General features: G+C 40.7%; 1 protein-coding gene across 1 annotated transcript in view; it reads left to right on the top strand.

Annotated features, from left to right (window-relative positions):
• Positions 1–21814, top strand: part of LOC308064656 (uncharacterized protein) — a 150352-nt gene that overhangs the window by 26640 nt on the left and 101898 nt on the right. The window contains exon 3 of the mRNA XM_080389434.1: positions 1158–21163. The gene's annotated coding sequence lies outside the window, so the exon portion shown is untranslated. The remainder of the gene's footprint in view (positions 1–1157; positions 21164–21814) is intronic.

Raw genomic sequence — 21814 nt, 5'->3', positions numbered from 1 at the left:
GAGGAGGGGAAGCGGAGAGGGAGGCGCTGAGCTCTTCTCGCTGGTGTCCAGCAATAGGGCACATGGGAATGGTTCAAAGTCCCTCTGGCAAGAAAATGGAAAAGGTGAGGAGGTCCACAGCCCTAGCTAAATAGTCTGAAAAAGAATATAAGGAATAGAAAAGAAATGGAAAATATAAGTTGTGAATACTAGAGGCTTTTATAGTGATATACATTTTTATACAGTTCTTTGAATTTCAAATCTTAAGTAGCATAATGTTACAAACTAACCGTCTCTAGAGTTAGGGCAAAAAATATATAAAACCAAAGGAACCACCAAGTAAATGGTGTGTGTGGACAGCTGTACTGCTTATGTTGATGTTTGGTTTTACTTATTCAGTTACAAATGGGAAAAGAATACAAGGGATAGCTGCTGGCATAAGGCATACCATTCTCTGCTCTTCGTTGCTTATTCTATGTCTCCTGGGAAGGATATAACAGGCTTGGCTGGACCTGATAATCAGGAGTACTGTACAGCAAAGGACCCCGTAAGTGACACCACTGCATTTGTGATTGAGTATCAGTACCTGTGCTGGCATATTATGAGGTGAATGCTGTTCTGCAGATTTGTACCTAACAAACATGAGAACAGAACAAATGGTTGCTTGTATATACATCTTAAATGTCACTAGATAAATTTGCAAATATTTATTACAAATAAATTATTTGATTTTGTAAAGAATTTGATACAAATGATGGCTCTGTAGTGAATACAAGATTTTATTTCTCTGGAAGAGCCCAGTTAAGTCATAAACTACAAACCCCCAGTGCAAATGGCTTATGAACGGCAGCAGAGCTCTAGGAATGAGTTCATTTGTTTTGATTTTGGGGCCATCTGTTGTTATTTCTAATATGTACTTCTTAGCTTTCGCCTTTGATCTTTGCAGTTTCCAGTTTTTTAAACTTTTATAGATAACGGTTACATGTTTTAGTGATGTAAGTGAAAGGATATTATCACTTTAAGTGACTTAGTGGGAGCTTATTATTAGTTTACTACCCTGAGAATTGCAAATAAATAAGCCGGTAAGTAAATATTATGGAGACATGGTTGTGTCTCTATACTTAGGGGTTGTGACTAACTCTGTGTTTCAAAGTTGATTGTAATGTGCTCCCTCACAGGAAAGTTCACTAAAACCAAAGCAAGATGCCTAATAAATCACACATGAAATGTCTTGCTGGAGATTAATCCACTGTGCAAGCTCTGAGGGTACTCAAAACAAGGCTGGACTGGAGTGCAGAGGTAGTATGTTACCTGCATGTATACTTAACCTTTTTTTTTTTTTTTTTTTTTAATGAAATCCTCAAAATTTTTTTCTGGAATAGTGCCAAATATATGCATGTGAACTAAAGCAGAATGAGTCACTCTTGCAGTAGTGACTGGGATACAAAACAACTGGTGGGATAGCAGTTAGCACTCAATCTTTTCTTCTCTCTATCTGTCACTTCCCACACTTCATTATGAACTGGTCATGTTCCTGAAATGAAAAACATACTCTCCAGGAAAGATAAAAGCAAAAGGAAGTGGTATTTATCTGTCTATCATCCTTTCATTGTTATTTCTTAGTCCCAGTCATCACTAGAGCTTATTTCAATATTCCTTTATCACTGGTTTATATTCTCACTAACATTGCTTTGCAAACTTAATGCTTCAAATACTCCTTGTTTTTTGCTAAAGGAACTCTTTTAAGCACACCTAGCCGAAGTCACATCTGCCCAGAAAACCTGCAGCCTGGATGAACCTATGCTGAGAACACGTCCCTTTCTTCTCTAACCTCTGCCTGGATCAAAACAAGTTTTAATTCACTGTGTGATGATTCAGGACTCCTCTGCTTAGATTGCTTCTCCCCAAAATCCAATGCAAGAAGGCAGGGAATGGGTTTGGAAATCAAAGTCATGCCAGGAGAGATTCTTCTAGTCAGCTGTAAGCAGCCACAGTCCAGGCATCCGTACCTGCCCTAGGTGTGTAGTGTACCTTTACAGGCAGCAGGAAGGAGCAGCAACACGAGAAAGTGCTGATTATTTCATCTTAGAACAGGTGAAAAAATAAATCAGATGACTCATGTCTGAAGGGGGCCACTCCCTAAAAGGAGGTTGGAGTGACTGGCTTGGATGCACATAGCTGCTGTAGGTGTGCCAGGTCCTATGGTCGCTGGCATATAAACAGAAAGCTCTGTGGCTCAGATCCTCTGTCACTCAGAACAAAGCAGAAGGCACCATTTTGCCATTATAACTTTGGTGTGCCCCATTTTTGACCACTGTGAGCGGTTCTGGCTCTACATCAAGGAGGACATAGGGGTGTTAGAGCAGATGCAGAGAAGGTGTAGGGCAGCTGCCTAATGAGGAGGGGTCAGCAGATGTGGAATGCTTCTTCACCTGGAAAGGAAAAGGCTGAGGAAGGATATGACTGAGATTTTCAAAGATTTCCAAAGTCACCAAGGAGCTAGATAAGGTAAAGGCAGAACTGTTGCGATTCACCAAGCCCTGTACAGTTGGATCTAGAGGACAGCATCAGGAGCAGAAACGTACCTTCCAACACCCCTACGCCAACAGCTGCAGGTGCTGGGGTACACAAAGAAGAGACTGTAGAAAGCAGCCTGGCTTGTGGGCTGTCCTTAGTAGCGTCTCTCTTCTTGTGCAAGTTAGAGGCATGATACTAGGCTAGATGGATTACTGGTGAGACCCAGTGGGGCACATTTTAACGTTTCCCTTCACTGACTGTGTAAGAAATGAAGAATAGCTGTGCTCCTAATTTCTATTTCTTGACAATTAATATTGTCTGGCATCAGTCCCAGGCTGGGTGCTCTGAAAGCAGCTACCTGTGATGTTGGTCTGACTTTCTGGAACCACAAGGGTCCACCAAGAGCTCTGTCTTTACTAGTGAGGTTTTGTTCATCAGCCTAAATGACCTGGGAGAGAGCAAGTTCTCTCTCCTCCTAATGAAATCAATGAGAATTACGGGCACTGAGTGTATTCCAGCAGGTGTTCAGCATCCCACAAGGTCAGCCACTTGGTTAATAGACTGAAGCTGTATAAAATGGTGTATGCTATTAGCAGCCAGGGGAAAAATCAAAAGGTAGAAAAGGACATTGGGCAGAGCTGTCAATTACATATTGGAACAAGAAAAGAGAGAGACTGTAGCACTTAGAGCAGAAGGGTTTAGACAAAATAGAAAAAGGTGCTAAATGTTTATTGCTGTCAAATTTATTCTACCTTCCAGAATACTAAGTATTTTTAGTAATGAAAAAATTCTGCAGCTTCAAATGTACTAAAGAATCTCCAGTGCACAGTCACATTGCTCAGTGATACTGAACCCTAACTTGCCTCCAAGTTTGAACATATTCTGGCTCAGGTTAGACCTACATATTTAAGTAAACTTGACTTGATTTTGAATGCTTGCATGCACAAAATAAGCAAGTCCCAAAAGCCTGGTCAGCTCAGGTCAAAACAACAGTCCATAAAGTTTTTGAAACGAGTAAAGAAATTTCATGGAGCTGGTAACCTCCATTTGACCATTCACCACACCAGTCATATTTGCTAAACTTAATTCATAGCATCTGTACAAGCCTGTGTCTCACAGTAGTGTAATTAAATTCATAGAAGCTTGTCATACTTTTAACTTTGCAGCTGGGTGTAGCATTCAATAAATAATACCAATCTCATACCACAAATTGACTCTAATGCAAACAGATACAAAAATCAAGCCTGTTCAGAAGAGGCTATTAGTCACGTAATGGAAACAATAACTGAGTTAGAATTGCTCAGCTAATCAGCACATGCTTTAGTATCCCATTGCTTTTTATTCTGAGTTCTAAGAGACCGTATCAGAGGTTAAGTTATCAAGTTCAGTTTAATTTTTCTTCAACAAAAGCTTTAACTGTGAAGGACTGCGAAGACCTACCCCATGCCTCATGGTCTGGGGAAGGCTGTGCATCGTCTGTCGGCAGCAGGAGCTCAGTGCAGTTGGTGCTGTGCTGAGGTGCTCATCATCTGACAGCAGTGGTGGAATGCTGCCCACAATAGTGCTCTCTGAGAATCAATTACGTGAGTAATTCTGGCAATTAGTTAACACAAACCCTGTGATATTGCTATACATGGTTTGGCAAGATATTAACGTTGGTAAATTCGTAGTTCCTTCATTAAAAGTGCCTGTGAAATGCATCTACCTCTTCATCAGAACTGTAGTGGTGGGTTCTGGGTTGCTCTGCTCTTCTGCACAGGCAAGGAACATTTTCCACCCCTTTCAAACCCTCTGGGCCAAGAAGAATCTCTCCCAGATCTCCTTCATTTTAACTCTTCACAGTACTTCTTGCATTGTGCTGGGCTAAGGTAGCTTTATAGTTTCTCAAGATCAGGTATTCCTTTCTCATATTTGATTACTGAGCCTGTGAACACTTCAGGGCATGCAATATCCATTGCCCTAGCATGGTGGTTTTCTCACTTGGGCTGAGGCTGCTGGGTGCTTCTGCAATAGGAAAAAGATGATATTTTTCCAGTTTTCTAATCATCTGATATTGCATTCCGGTATCAAAACTCCCCTGAAGTAATTGTTCATCCTTCTGATCCCTAATTGCATTTATCAACTCAGTATGGAACCTATTGCTACCTGGAGCTTTGTCTTCCTTTATCCAAATATTTCCTCGCAACTATTTTCATAATCTGCAAAAGCACCTAGAAAATATATCCTCACAGGAGGCACTGTTAGAATTCTTCTTAACAAATACAGAGAAAAAAAGTCATTGAGTTTTTATGTTACATTCAAAATTACTGTTAATATGAAGGAATATTTTTTTCAGCATACAAATCCCATGCAGCACTATAGGTTGTGAGATAAAAATTGTTTGTATATTATTAAGTTCATGCTGTTTTGAACCACAGAATCACTTTGGTAATATTTTTCTTGGAAAATCAATTATATATGAAATTGTGTAGCAATTTAGTAACATAAACTCAGGTAATAATATAATTAAAAAGAAAATACTTACTTGCTGCACAGGGTATTTTGTATGCATCTTAATTATGTACCTTTGCTTGCTGACTTGTATTATGTTTATAACCTTTGGGTAGGTTTAGCATCAGGCGGATAGGAAAATAATAAAAACTGATATCATAGTTAGACTTTAGTTGTAATTTGAAAAATGATTGGTATCTAGATCTTCACTGCCAGTGGCACTGTGAATTAGGAAAATGGATTAAAAAAATATTCCTCAGCATGTAGGTCTTACATACTAGTGTAACGAATCAGACCTCAAGTATCCAACTGATCGTGTTTTAAGTATTTTAGGCCAGATTGGTCTAAGTAGTGTAAATAGTTTGACTCCAGCAAAGTCAAATTCTTCATAGTATTTGTCTGCTGTGAGTCAGCTCTGAATTTGACCCTTTGTTTTATTGTTCATTTTAATGGAAAGGACTTTGGGAAATATTCTTCCAAGATATCTTTACAGCTGTAGACATGTACAGGGAAAGATTCCATTTTTCTTATTTTATCAGAAGTAATTTCTTTGGTTCCTATCTCAGCATGATCCTCTTTATACATCTTTTTGCTTGAATTAACTGTTTTATTAGGAGCTGAAGACGATGAAATCACTACATTCATTCTCAGCATCACTGAAGTAAATGAGGTAAGACTTAGCCAACTAGCCAAGTGAGGATTTCAGGCTGATATATCAATATTCGTCAAAGTATTTACAGACTTTCAGAGTCATTAATTAGCTGTGGCATGTTGAAGATTCAGTTCAGTGAAGACAAACAGGCTGTATTCCCTTCAAAAGCTGGATGAGGTTTACTGCAGTCCTGACCTGAGGATTTGTTCTGCGTTGCATAACAAATCAAGCACACTGTGATTATAGCTCCACATTAATCACTTTATGCATTGTTTCCTTACCAGTCCTAACAAGTTTTTTTTCTCTAGGTCTTTTAAATTAAGTCTAAAATCCCTGAAGAGGACATGTCTCCACTACTCAGAGAGCATGGGCACTTTCTTAAAGGAGACTGCTTCACTAACATTGCCTGAGTTTAGGTGGGCATGTCCAATGAGTAGATGCCTAGTTTCCTGTTGTGGTCACTGCCAGTCTAACCAAGATGATCGATGGAATTTATTCTTCTGACCAAATGCAGGCCAAATAAGCTGCTTTCCAGACACCCCTGATAAACTCAGATGTACTCATGTATGCTGTATAGACCTTAATATGAGATAAAAGCAACTTTTGGTGCCTAAAATGTAGGTGAAAGTCAGATACCCATGTTAGATAGACTTGTTCTTTAAACTTCACCATTATGAGAGGCAGCCTGTTGTTCAGGGATATATGATGGATGCCTTATGTGGCAAAGACATGTTTCAGGTATTGGTGGAGTTTGCTGATGTTGTCACATGCCCTTTTACTCATTTTGAACCTGCTGCCTTTTTTAATTCTGTAAAGGTGATATGTTATGGTTTCCTGTCTTTTGACAAAAACTTAGCCTGCATCACACCCACAGAAAAAAACAACCTGTGGTGGAGGTGGGTAGACCAGAAAAGTGGCAGGTCAGCTGGTCTAGATTCCATTGTTGTCTCTGTGCAGGGTGTTTTACTGTCCAGTTTGAGGTCTTTGGGGGTGCCTTACCAGCAGGGAGCTCTGTTAGTGGAACAGAGGCAGGTGGTGTGGTCCTGTCCGAAAGCTGCACTGAATGCACCCCTTCTTTTTGCCTGCTGCCTTTTTTTCAGGCTGTGCTTTTTTCATTGATAATGCTTCTTTTGTTTACATGTCCCTGTTGCACTCTGGTTTGAGGTGTTTCATTGGATTCTAACCTGAGAAATTTCTGCCAGTTTGTTCAAACTCTTACCACCAGTCTCTTCCTATAAGGTGCTGGCTTGAGCTGTGGTCTGACTTATTTTTCTTTAGGTTTTAATATTTGAAAGGACTAAATAGATCCTAGATCTCCTGGATGCTTTTTCTGTTGTAGGCATTGCAAGATAACTCCTTCGTTCCCTCCTAGTTGCGGTCTTACTTTGATGTAGTATTTTTCTCTTTACCAAGCATAGTGTATCAGCCTTAATATCTACCTCCAGCTGTACTATTTAACTCTGGTTTTAAGTGGGTATTACTGGATTTTCTTCCTTTTTCTACACTGCATACCTGTGGACTTTCTTCTATGCATCCTCCTTCTTCTTTTTAAGGTCACATAACTGCTGGATTGTTTTCATTTTCCCCCTTGGACCTTTTGAGTCAGTATTAAGGTGCTTTTTAAGGTCCATAATGGATCTTGAATTGAGTTGGAAGGAAAGGAGACTGGAAGGAAAATAACTTACTACTGCAACATTTTGGGTAGGTCAGCTTCCTTCCTGATGATCACCTACAATACAACATCTCTGTACTTACTCTTGTAACCCTTTCTAGTACATGATAGGAATTGATGGGGATTGGTTAACCAAAATGAGCGACCCCACTGTTATGTAAAAAGGAGAGGTACTAAATCTGGCAAGCAGTAGTTCTCCCTTTTTAAATCTCTACTTTGATTCCACAGCCTATTAGAAAAAGCAGCTAGGAACTGACTTCTGCTTAAGAAAGCCAGGTACTCAAAAATATTCTTTATCTCTTTGTATTCACAGTCAAAAATTCATATTTACAGATAATAGAAAAGCTCCACAGAACAACCTGAAACAATATAAACTTGCCTTTTGGCCAGTAGAAAAGTAATTTATTTTTGTGACCCAGAGGAGAGAAGGAAGAATTAATGCAACAAAGACAGATACCAGGACATGCTTTAAAATTCCCAGGACATCATTTCAGACCCTGCAAATCATTCTTCAGATACCACTGAATAAGAAGAGTATGATGATAACCTGTTTCTCTAACCTAAACTAGAATTCCAACAATGGTAAATTCACCTGTGTGCCCCCTTTTCTGTCTGCATGAGTGAATAAGCATTGAATGTGTTTCAAAAGTTTCTCCAGTTTCAGGTGGTTGGACAACCCAGTGCAAAATCACAAAATTAGGTAAACAAGATAGATTGATGCTGAGGACATTTAGGGTGAATAAGATCTTCTAGTTTATACGTGAGGCAGCCAGATAAATTAATAAGGGAAATTGAAAATCATTTATACATGCCACATCAGCAGGCGTCTCAGCAAAACTGCTGGTGAAAGGTCACAGCTCATCTACTGGTGAGATGACCAGCAGTCAGGCTAAAAATTATCCATTTTCAGACACTGCTTAGGTACTTTGTTCACTGTGGAGGCAGAAGACCTTCTTTTTCTTCTTCTTTTTTTTTTTTTTTTTTTTTTTTTTTTTTTTTTTTTTAGCAGGCAGAAGCAATAAATCAGCTGGTTTAAGAAGACCCAGCTAGCCCAACACAGATCGATTTCACGGGGAAGTCGATGGGCTGCTAATAGAATTACAACTACCTGTCAAAATAGGGAAAACATATCTGTGACAGTGACAAAGGGCAAATCAATTGAAGAAGTGTTGTGGGCTCGTTTTTACTTTTTTTTTGGAGTTATAGATGCAAAGTACATCTGTGTCTTTCAAAGCCTGAAGCTGTGCAAAACAGCAGTATGTTTATCCCTTTACAGGAGTCACCAGTCTTGCAATACTGAATTCTGTGGTTACTCCATTTCTACTGCAATCACTAGGCTACACCTGTGAGACAAAGCTAAGGAGCTGCATCCAGAGCTATGTGAGCATGTATTTCTTATGTATTATGAAAGCTATTTAAACAGGTTTTATTAACATCTGTAATAATTTGCTCCAGGTTAAAAGCCTTGGCACATTTTGTTTACCACAAACTGTGGGTTTTTTTTTTCAATTACGCACACAAGTTTGCCATTTTCAGGTGGTTTTTAGTGTTTGTATAGCTCAAGCAGAAAATTAGTTATAACAATGTTGTTGGCTTAGAAATTATGTTACAATTTGCGATAATTAGATAAAAATTGGGTTATTGAACAGTGGAAAGTTGCTGTTATGCTGCAACACTATTCTGCTGCCTGTATAGCGTGTATATAACCTCTGCCCTTCATACATTACGTATCTGCATTAGAGATCAGAAAAATTACATCTAGTTAAAAATGTAACTAAAATATGTACATACTTTTTGATGCAACAGTTTGTGTTGGCTCTGCAGATGTCATGGTTGAGTACTGAGGTTGTGAGATACTTCCCAAGTCATGCCAGCACAGGCTTCTGCTCTGCTGGTACAGCTCCAAAATATTGAAGAAATACTATAGGAAAATAAGTAGGGTGACGCTCCTTATTGTCCTTTCACTGCAGCCGTTCCTGAGTCTAAAACTGCCTCTGACTTTCTGTAGAGAAGACCACATAGCTTTATGAATTTTGCATACATGTGTGAATGACAACTTGGAAGAAAACTGTAATCAGAGTTAATTATCTGGGAATTTTCCTCTTATCCCATTACTTGCATTTATAAACCAAAGAAACAGAAGTCCTTTTGTTTCACTTCTTAGCACATGTCACTTTGGACAATGATTGGGTGCCGAAAACTGTCCTGTCAAAATTAAAAAAGCAAACATTTTTATTCTCCAAAATTTACTCACGTGGTTTCTTTCCAATATATGTATATACAGACACATATATACATGTGTATGCCACACATTTACAGAAGTAATGAAAGCAGTATTTAGAGCTATACTGCTTTGTTAAATAACCTGAAGGACAGTTGAGATGATACATTTTGCAGTGCTACCTGTATACAGGCCCAAATTACAACGCTGCAAAATATGTACAACTAAAGCGGGGAAACTTCCTTGAAGTCATTTGAATTTGCATTTAGATAGATGATAAAACTTCCATTGCCTTCCAATGAGAACAGGATTTCATACAAAGCAATTAAACCCCACCATAAGAGGAGTCAAGGTCAAAATTCTCAGACCTGAGTATCTTGCTTTTCTTGCATTTCCTTGCTTCCTTTGCCTATACAAAACCAGTGCCCAGCTGTGCTCTTTATCACATGCTGCAACTTTTGTTGACTTTGTTGGGTCCTTCAGGCTTACATGAGTATGGCAACAACGTCTCTGGAGGCAGAACCGTGTTTTAAATTCTTTGGAGCAAGGAACAAACTATAACATTAATCTTTTTGTAGAGCATTCTATGCATTTTTAACACTGTGATTTTTAATAGATAGTAATAATAGCAATTTTGAAGTACCCTGCAGATTCTAGTAAAGGACTTTCCTTCAGAAACACTAACCCCTGCTGCTAGTTTGCAAATCTTCTAATTCATTGCCACATGGAGTGTCCTATGTGAGCAACATTTTTTTACTTCGAAACAGATAAAGCTGTATATTTTACCAACAAAGGTTCCCTGACGGCATGTTACCATTTCTCCTGCGTGGGACTACAGCTACTTTAAATCATTTCCAAATAATGGTAGTGGATAGTTTAAAGATCATGTATAAGTCATTTATTTAAATTAAGGATTTAGATTACCCATCTGTATTTCAAAGCTTATAGATCTGTACTAAACCGGTATGTTTTTCCCAAACAGGGTTTTCATGATGCGAGCTATTCAGTGAGTCGCAGTATTCCTCAGAAAGTCACATCATCCTTAAGCTATATGTATCTGTGAGAAGTGCCTTCCTGTCCCCGGCACGCTGTGGGTGCAGGTCTTTGTGCTGCGCAGATCTCGGGAGCCCAGCGGGGAGTGGCTGGGCTGGCGGTTCACAGCTCCTACAGCAGGGAAAACAACGGGGAAGCTATTGCTGAAGCTCTCAGAACAAAAGGTACGAGGTTAGATCCAAGCAGTGAGTGATGATGGAGTAAGCGTCTCTTCGCTGTAGACCACAGCTTTCTGGAGCCTTACTGACCAAAAGTAAAACTCCAGGAAAGAGGGCAGACGTTCCCATTAGTTTCAAACAGGTATATAAAACCCTGGGTAACCGAAAAGGGTTTAACAACAGCTTTGCATTGAAACTCGGAAAAGAGCAAGTGGCTAGAGCTTTGTCATCATGGCTTCAGAGTGTGTCTGGTTTATGCAGCCCAGTTTGAACTGCGCATGCCGCTTTAACTTTGATCTATGTTTTATAAAGCAAGGCTTAAAACTCAAAGCCTTAGGTGGGAGAGTTGCCATGAACTTTTAATATCTCACAAATAAAAAAGCTTGAGGGAGGGTTTGTCTCTCCAGAAGTGCCCGAAAACCCAGTTGTATGTGTCTGGGAAAAATATGTGGGGGAATAGGTTATGGAAACAGTGAATCTTAAAATACTAGCACAACAAATACCCAGCAACCGCAGGTCTGTGCCTTAAAAACTTGGCATCCTTGTGCTGGGTGGTACCTGGGAGCAAAAGCTACTGGAGACAGAATGTGTAAGCACTGTAAGCACTGGTTTTTGCTCAGCATTCAGTCACTATCATGGTTATGTTTGGCCCACTTCTGTAAACTATGTGCTCTAATATGCATTATGGGCACTCCATTAACGAAGGTATTCACTTTTCTTAAATAGAATTTCAGTGAAATATGTCTTGAGAGGATGTATGACCCTTTAAAGGCAAGAACAACTATTAGTTACTATGGAAGCCTAGAAAATATTTGTTCAGTGCTCTCTTAAGCATGCAGCCTGAATGCCTCGCAAACACAGTGTCACCATTATAAATTAAGCAGAGACAAAGTGCCTGGCTGTCTTCTGTCGTTCCAGTTTGATACACAAAGTCCTGTGAACTCCAAGGCTTTTCAGCATCATCACATCGGTGCAACACTGGAAAACCAGATTCCTGGTTGGTTTGTTAGCACTTTTGAGAAGAGATAATGCTTCTACCCCTTTTGAGGATCATGCTTACCAGATCCAGTTTTAAAAGGGCTAATGTTTTAATGTTGTGCTTTAGCATGTGTAGCATATACTGAAAATATTCTAAAATACCAAGGGTAACAAACCCTGATGCAGCTTTTAAAAGACATTTTTGGAGCCCATTCTTGCACCATTCAAGCCACTGAGTGATTAAAGGAGTGTACTCAACACCTGCAGTGCAGTTACCCGAACTGCAGATTTCCACTGCATTTTAAAGGAGCTGAAGAGCTCATGTCTCCTCAGTGCTGGCTTTTGATATGTGATCTAAAATAATGCTGGCATTTGATATGTGATCTAAAATAACCCTAAACATTAAATAATGTAAAGCATATCTGAAGGGTTTTAGGCATCTTATCTGCATATTCAACTTTTGGTAATTTCATCGTAATTTCCAGATAAGAAGAAAATTTTGAAAGATGAAAAACTGAGGAAAACATTTTTTTTTTTACTGTATTTTTCAGTATTACTGCTACCTCCTATGACATCCCCCTCCCCGTGCTTCCACCGAAATAAAATTTAAAACAAAATTTGAGCAAAAATAAAGCATTCCCTCCAAAAAAGCTCAAGCCCAAAAGAAGGCAAAGTAATTCTAATTAATATAGTTTAAGACCTACCCACAATATGGAGGATTTATTTTCTACAAAGCTTTCACTCTAATTCATTAGTTCCTTCACAGAGTTATAAACTGCATTAACTCTCCTGTGCAGAAATCAGCACTGTTACGGAGCTCTTGAGCAGATGTGATACAAGAGAGCCTTTTGATATTTTTTTTTTTTTTTAACTCAAAGAGTAATGACACTGCAATATCATGTGGTGAAGGAGCAATAATTTGATAAACATTGTCTTTGCATTAGATTAGAGCAATTAATCTGATTCTAATTTAGCTGAAACATTACCATACTGGAATCCCTAGAGCCCGATGAATAATCTCTAAACACATTGACACACTCAGCAGACAAACATTATCTCCACTCATACTGTTATTCCATATGGTCTCCTCCCATTCTGATGGAGGGCACCCTGCTGTTTCAATCAAATAAATGTCAATTATCTGAGATAGATTTTTTTAGTTCACGAGCACAGGCTTACAATTCGGCAACAGCGGCTGTGGAACAATTGTCTGCAGTTCACCCCTGATTGCTGCTGCCTCCTTTTTCAGCTGCAGACCTTGCTGGGTTGTTGTCAAACTTCGTTGCATCATACACAGTTTCAAAGGCTCTCTCTTGAAAATTGTAGGCACAGAAAATGATTTGTACCTGGGGAGAAAGCAGCAAATCGTAGAACTGGCAGAAGGGTTTGCCATGTAGACTTCTTTACACTATTAGCTGGGATGGTCTTTATTGCCTTTTCTATTTGTTGATCTAGCAGGGTGCCAAACTCTCAGTGACTTAAAGCTGCTTAGACAATTTGATAGGATCTTACTTTTCTAAGGCAATAATGAAGTCTTTTGCTTCAATGGGTTATGGCACGTTCACCACTTCTCACTGGCTGCCTTGCACTTGTAATTGAAAGCACTGTGAAAGAAGACAGGCTGAAAACTGCAAGCCCTTGGAAGCCACAGTTTTGACCACTGCTACAAGTTTCAAAGCTTATCCAAAATACCCCTTTGGCATGGTAATCAGACTGCTTAGTATATTTGCCTAATGTTGTGGATGCTATGGTGTCTAATGCAGAGGGAGTGATGTGCAATTCAGGTTGCATAGTGCCTAATGCCATCAGCAGAAACAGTCAGAGCATCCAGGGTAGATCACTCTCAGCAGTGGTCTGAACACGGCACTTTGCAGGCTGAACTTGTTATTATATTGCATCATATATGACCCCTGTTATTTAGGGTAACAGTTTTCTTCTCTGGATGTGCCATGTTAGGCAAATACACCCAATGGGAAGGAAGGATGGAGATGGAAGATTTTGTTGAACTGTGCTCTCTTCAGCTTTCAGTTTGGATGCTCAAAGTAATGTAGCAGAAGCTACTCTTTCTTCATCAAAACACCTTAAACTGTGTCAGATAATCCTATCGCATGTGCTCCGAGGTATGTGGCATAAGTTGGTCAATTATAGTTGTTTATATAGATATGCCGTGTTAAAGAGAGTGTGTTGGAAAAACCACTTGGCAATCTGACATAGAGAAAGTTTTAAAAATTGAGAATTCTGCGCTATTTTAATGATACTTGGAATACAGCTTGACCTGAGTGACATGGCCATTGGGAGAAGAAAAGTTTGATGAATTTGGCCTGTGATCTATGTGAAAAACTGCTCCTCTGATCATATGTGTGAAGGCCAGTGCGGCATTCCTGTGGCTGAGAAAATCTTTGGCTTGAATAAGTCCTTTTAGGTCCAGTAGACTGAGGTAGTAAGTACAGTGTGAATGATTCTCAGCAGCTTTAAATCATGCCTGTGAAACTGGCCTATTCTGACTTACTCAGGTATAATCTGCTCTTCCCAGCTCTCTTCCCACTTGCCTTCCTCACCAAGTTCTCTTCAGCATGCATCACATAGACCTGAAATGCTGTACTATCTTACCACTCAGGAAAAGTCTTATTTTTCAAGATGCTGGCTACCTTCCCCTCTTCCTAGCATCAAATGGACTCCCAGATACTTCGGTACCTCAGGAGAAAATTCATTCATTGCCCTTCCACCAGATATTCCTCTTCCCTGGCACAGGCAGCTGGAAACACAGAGAACCTGTCAATAAAGTGTAGTGATTTGCATGCAGCAGTTATCCATACTTTTCAACAGCAGATAGGGCTTTCAAACAGCCGTATGGTTGTCAGTTTCTGATCTGGAATTTTAGGCTATCTGTAATTGTGTTATATAAATAAAAAGTGCCTCTTACTTTGGATTTGGACATTCTGTCACCATTAATGTGCCAATAAAGGCTTTGCTTGAGGGACATTGTGGAACAACATACTTCTGCTAATGTTGCTCAATAAAACTATTAATATGATCAATTTGATTTGAAATGTCTCTTGTCTTGTAAAGTATCAGATCATTAACAACGTCAGAGAGTTCCGACTATCATATTCAACTAAATTAATGTCCAAGGAATAGCTAAGAGCTCATGTTGCATAATGGAAAGTATTAACGTGCTGTAGTGGAAAGTATTAATGTGCTGCTGGATGTAAATAAACTCAGCAACCTTCAAATGCTTCAGGAAGGATGTAGGCTTGCGCTAGTACACGCCATAAAAGATGATGCGATGAAAGACATGAGGCAGAGAAGGAAATAATAATGATTCTTGAACTGAAGGTATGAGATAAAGAAAAATGGTACTGAACACCTGAAATTCGCTTGTAATTACAGGGATGTGTTGATTTCTCAGGGTCTCCGAGTGAGGCAGGTTATATGCTATTGGGAGACAAGAGTAGGGTCAGGAAGTGCCCAGAGAAGAAACTCTACTGGTACTGTTGCATTAGCATTTTAGTTCAAATCAGGACAGCACCTCTGAAACACAAATCTTAATCTTTCCAGTTTACAATACTTGGGTTCATATGTAGAGCTGCCTTGGAGTACATGAAAGTAAACTGAAAGACGTGGTTCCAGCTTGCACCTAATTCACTGTTTGTGGCTGATCAAGTCCATAGGAATAGACTAGAGCTAACCAGAAATAAAATACCCTGAAATTCTTGTAAAGTGTACAGTGACTCCTCAGCCCTAACTATTAGACACAGCTAATCCACCTTTACTGAGCCACACTGCTTGATTGTGTGAACATAGCAGTGAAATATACTGGAGATTCCTTTCTCTGCCCCATATATATGTTCTCACCATAATATGCTCTGGCTATATGGACACACATAACTATTGAACAAGCTAGCAGCAGTTGTCCCAATTACATTTGGGAAAGTCATGATTTTAAGCCTGTTTTCAAAAGTATCTGTGGATGCTCTTGTACTGGCAGTTCCGACAGCTGAAATTAATAACAACATGGGGCAGTGTGAGTACAGAAGGGGGGAAAAAAAGGGGATAATGGGAACTGAACGCATTATTTTTGAACTTCTATGGATGTGTAGTGCTTTGGGTATTTTTTTTTATCCTTGCCTAAAATGAACTCACACACCAAAAACACTGCGAACTGACTGCCTGAGTTGTAACTGCTGAAAGGACCAGGTGGATGCCAAACTGAGCAGGAGCTGGCAGTGCACCCTCATCGAAGAGGAGGCACATGCGTGTGGGGTATGTTAGGAGGAGCATGGCCAGTAGACTGAGGAATTTCTCTCCCCCAGTCCACGCCAGTGAGGTTGTACCTAGAACAACTCGAAGGCCAGTCACAAAGATGACAGTGCTTCAGGTGGTGGCAGATCATTTGACATAGGGCAACAGCCAGAGACCACATTCAGGTTTGTCATTAGCAAAAAGCTTTTGCTGTTGTAAGTGCAGCACTGGAGAAGGTTACTCAGGAAAACTGCGTAATCTCTGGTGCTGGGTATTTGCCCATAGGTGGGGAAAGCTGATCTAGTGCTTGTAGTGGCCCTGCTTCAATGTGGCCCCCTCATTCTCCCACCCAGAAGTAGCTGCTGCCCTGCACGTTTCCAGCTGCAGTGACAGCCATGGCTGATTTCCACCCTGGCAGCCTGCTGCCTGAGGCAACTGCCTACATCACCTCACCTTGACGACTAGCTCTATTCAGGGCTTGCAAACTTGCTCCAGGGAACAGAGCAGCTGTATAGAAAATATTGAGCAGACGTCTTCACCTCCACCTCAATACAATGAAGGCTTGCCTGTTCCTCCCCGTGGGGTGACTCAGTGGTACAGGTTGGGAGTGGAGACAGGTGTCAGCATGGCCTTCGTCAGAAATCTAAATTTTCACAGCTTTACTGAGATACTGGGAGATAAAGCCACAAGCTGGCCTCAGAAATGTCACACATATGGAACGGCAACTAGATGTGACCCACAGAGGCATAGCTGAGCAGGTGTCTGCTTAAAAAGCAGCTGCCTGGGTGATGGGTTTTCTTCACTGCCTGTATCAGTTTTCTCATCCAAAGTCAATGGGATAATGGCATTGCAATTACGGAGTACATTGTTTCAGCTCTAATTAAAAAAATTAAAATGTTTGTAATTAAACCGTTTTTCTTTCAAAATACAGGTTTTTTTCTAGTTTGACTTTTATTGATTATGTTTTTGGTTAAAATCAGAATTTAAATTATTTTTCTTAGAAATCTGTGACTTTTTTTGTTATTGAGTTCCTTTCTAATAGTTTTAGTGATGCAGAAGAAAATGCCTGTGTTGTGGGACTGAAGAAGCAGGCTCCATTCACAACAAAACCATCTGTTAGCAAATGGTAAATATTACCTATGGCTGTAAGAATCTAAATGGAGTTTTTCCCCTGCTCTATTTTCAAGATGTGGCAAAATTACTAGGTAGCCTATGTATCCAAAGTCAGAAATGCACTGGGAGCTGGATACTGTCAACAATACCGGGGAAGCCTGATTTTAACTCCATCGCAACACAGCAGAGTTCTACTTTCATGGTGCGTTAATTCAACACCTGCAGGCATTCTCTTTCCTTGCTGAAATTACAGGCTGTCTAGTGAGTAGCCAAGGCTTTGGGCTGGAGTGTGGAGCAAAGTCATGTCGTCTTTATTGATCTGCACAGGGCCAGATTCTAATAGCGTGATGTAAGTTACAGATGGTCCCTCGTGTTATCTAAAATGGAGAGGAAGGACGAAACACAGCTGAGATGTTTTACTGACACGTCCAGTTTTTAGAGTACTTCCACCTTTAGCCAGTCATCTTTAAAATAATAGTTTCTTTAAATTCAAAATCATCGTGCTGGAAAATGATCAGTATTCAAATCTCTTCATTTACTTATCGGTTGAAAGTATAATTTAAAAGCCATTTCAGCCACTCAAAAAATGTTTTGAAACACAGGACCACATGAACGAAAGAAAAGCCAAACCAAAAGCTTTGCTTTTGTTGTGTGCATTAATACATTAAATTAGAAACATTAAAGAAGCTTGATTTAATTTGAAAGTAGGCAGTTGACAGCATTCTTTGGCTGTCGGGACTATTGAACCAGCCTGGTTCCTGTGCTGGTACCGGAGGGTCTGGAAGTAACAGAGAGGCTGGAGGGGAGGCCATGAATAAAAAAGACATTTATTTCAGTATCTTGGGTAAATGTTTAACAGTTGTAATGAGACTGCTGTGGGGCACATTAATACACTCCAATAGGCAATGCGTTATTTTTTTTTTCTTTGCTTCCCTAACATGGCAGTTGCGTTACACGGTCTCTGCCCTGCAGAGTAGAAAACAGGGATGCTTCTGAATTTAGCGGAGAGCAAGAGCTGCTGCCTCATGCCAAGGGGGGATCCCACCTCTCTCCTGCATCTGGAGCAGCGGTGATGTGGGGTTCCTAAAGTGCTTTGTACTGCACTGAGTTATGTCTCTTGGCTGGTTTCTCACCTTCAGGCAGACAGTAGCTCTCAAGGCACTGTGCTGTGCCAGAGCTTGGAAATGAGAGCTGCTGTGTCACCGGCAGTGGGTACTTGGTGGTCTCTGTGGTGGAAGATCGTGCCGAATGCCTGCTGGTCTTCACACTGAGCCAGCTACCTAAAAGTCTGGACGCAGTTCAGTTTATCAATGGAGTTATATATATAGCTGCATATACTGTTCCACTCTTGAGTGTTGTACAACTTGCATAGACTTAAAGGGGACTAGTCATATGTTGTAAGTTTAGGACATAAAAAAACAGACTATAAGAACACTGAATGGGGTGGTACCACATGGCGCTCTAGCTCTCTGTCCTGCCCCTGGTGGCTGCCAAAAGGAGATGTCCAGGAAAGAGTATAAACCCAGGGTGCACGATACGTGATACTTCCCTGGGTACTCTCCCTGCTTCCAATCATTTGCAGCTGAAAGACTTCCTGACCTAGAGATGTTTCTTTGAATTTACAGCCTGAAATTATTTCTGATCTGTGAACTTGCTGTGCCTCTCCTTGAATCCATGTAAAGCTTTTAGCATCAGCAACATCCTGTGGCAGTGAGTTCATCAAATGCACGTGCTTTTCTAAGGTCACAGCCTCAGAGGTCAGGCCAATTCCTTGTGTCAACAGGACTCAGTCCCATATTGCCATCACAGCAGGACTGGGCTCCAAACCCAGCTCTTCTTCAGTACCCTCTCTCTGTACCTGTTAATACACATTAATATTGATTAATGCGCTCACCGCATATGGTGTAGGCACTTGTCTTACTCCCTCTCCACCCGGGATACACATTAATCAACAGTACAGCGTGGTATAGTATGTCATGTCTCATTGCTTAAACATTTTCCTACTCCCTTGCATTGTTTTTAAATTGAAGAAAACGAAGTTCTCAGACAGAAGTAATAGATCAGTATAACTGGATTTGTCTTAATGCACCCCAGATGAATTAGCCCAGAAGAATTTCACAGAAAATCTTCTTTAGCATACAAAATCTTTTTGATGAGTTATATCACTGAGGATTGCTTTCTGCAACTGCAGTAAAAGCCAAAAAGGCCCTTTGTTCTGTTCCTGTGTCTCCCACAAGATAAAGATATTCTTTCTCTCCCTCCCCTCCCCACTTAACAAAAATAATAATTAGATAACTGTCTTCAGAAAGAAAGCATTTCAATTTCCCAAACATTTAGTTTCCCAAACAATGTCCTGTTAATAGGTTATGGGCCAAGTACAACTCTGCTGTAGCTGGGTTCAGTTGAGCCCAATGATGGTGGCACTCAGCTTCCCTGATGTTCATCACCAGAAGTCGGGTGCCTGGTCTGAGACACCAGCTCTGTGGTGGACACAGAGGCATAGAGGGATGGGTGCCTCCTGAGAAACATTTATTTTACCCTGTAGTAGGTGTTTAAAATAAACCTCTGGAGATGTCTTTCCCGCTTGTTGTGGTTTAACCCTGGCTGGTAATTACGTACCACGCAGCCGCTCGCTCACTCCCCCCTCACCCAGAGGGATGGGGAGGAGAATCAGAAAGGAATGTAAAACTCAAGGGTTGAGGTAAGAACAATTTAATAATTCAAATAGAATACAAATGAAAGAGCAATAGTACCAATGATGACAATAACAGTTATCATGAAAAGAGGAAGGGAAAAATGGCATCCAGAGGGAGAGGCAGAAGGGAACATGTGGTGCACAGCGCAACTGCTCACCGCCTGCTGACCCATGCCCGGTCCCCGAGCAATGACCTGCCCGCCCCGGCCAGCCCCCCAGTTTATATACCAGGAATGACGCCCCATGGTATGGAATACCTCCTTCGCTAGCTCAGGCCAGCTGTCCTGGCTGTGTCCCCTCCCCGTTCCTTGTGCCCCTCCAGCCTTTTTGCTAGCAAGGCCTGAGGGACTGACAAGTCCCACATCAAAGCCAAAACACAGCACCGCACCAGCTCCTGAGAAGATAATTAACTCCATCCCAGCTGAAACCAGGACACTGCTCTATTGATTAGGGGTTATTGATTCATTGCCACCTTTCCTCTGGGAAAGTTAGACCCTGGAACCTGGAGCCTAGAAAATAAAGCAGCACAACGGAGAGTGATTTCAGTTGCATTTGGTATAACAGGCTTCAAATATACAAAAATCCATATTCAGTAGACATAAAAAAATGCCCCCCCCAAGTTTTAATAGAAGTGTAATGCACAGAACACAAGCCAAAAGGGCTCATGGGGCAAACATCAGTTCCCTCCAGTGTGAATGGCTACTGGTGTGAATTGTTCTCTTATAGGCCATATGACTAATTGGTATGTCTGACTGATCACTAAGTCAATATTGCTGATTTTAGTTTAAGTGAGGAGCTACTCACTGAGAGCAGCATGTGGTGGAAGCTATCTCATAATAAATAGATTTACTTGGTGTGTCTGTGACAATAATGAAAGAGCAAAAGAGCTGAAGATGATCACCAGAGGTTTTGCACTCTGTTCTGTGCTGTCTGACCTGCCTCTTGTGTACATGCAGTTTCTTTTACATTTATTTCTGACATTATGGACACAACTGTGTCTTTTACTACTTAAGAATTTTCTGAGCTCATACACAGCCTCTTAATTACATGCTGTATTTTAATGTACTTACACAAAATGACCAGGTTATTGTTGCTCATGCAGTCCTTACCGTACCGGACCATTTTATCACTTCTGAATGCAAGTTCCATGATCCATTAATATAGTTTCTGAAAATTAGTTTGAAATTCTGTCAAATAAGCCTGCAGCTTCCTTGGTGCTTTTATTTTCTAGATGTGTGAAGACCATTATCAATATGCCTTGCAGATTATTGGTACTCTATGAATACCAGGAAGAAACTATGATGTTCTTACATGGCCTGCATATCAGCTGCTGTGAAATAGTGAATACAGTCAGACCTTCTGACCATTGCAAATGTAGCTTGTGATGTGAAGGGTAAGTCCAGAATAACTTTCATGCAGGAAGTATTTTAGTATTTTGATGCGTAATTGAGAGCTTTTTCATGGAATGATACTTTCCAGAGTATTTACGCAGTGCCTTACATCTTTAAGCAACTGTATACACAATAAATAATCCTCCTCATCAGTGTCACTACATTGTATTGCGTAAGTCCCCAGGGCGCTATACGTAAAGGTTATCTTGCAGCCATCAATAACAAACAGAAGAATGTAGTGGAATGAAGCTGGGTTAATTATCATTGCTAATATACAACTGTGGGCTGGCTTCAGGGGCGGTGGGTTGGCCGATGTAGACAAGGTGCAGCTGTGGCTGGTTCTGTGAAGTGGTTGGGCAGCCAAGGAAGAGAGAGAAGCAGAGAGAGCGTGCCCTGGATGGGGCGAGACTAGGAGAAGGCAGCAGAGGGACTGGCATGAAGAGTGTGCTGGTATGTGATGGTAAAAGGCCTTGTTGCAGCTGGCTAGTTTGGGGAGTGCTGTGACAGAAGAAGAAGGATTTCCTCGCTGACTTTTATGAAGTTTTCAGTAGTGTTTTGATTTGATTCAGCATTTCTGATAGTGGTGTAGTGTTTGCCTGCCTGCCTGAGATGTTCAAAGGCAAGCAAGTTAGGTTGACAAACCCCACAGACCT

Source organism: Falco punctatus (assembly GCF_963210335.1).
Source record: "Falco punctatus genome assembly, chromosome: 5".
NCBI classification, from domain to species: Eukaryota; Metazoa; Chordata; class Aves; order Falconiformes; family Falconidae; genus Falco; species Falco punctatus.
The sequence above is the reverse complement of the archived record's forward strand: the minus strand, read 5'-3'. Positions and strand labels throughout refer to the sequence as shown.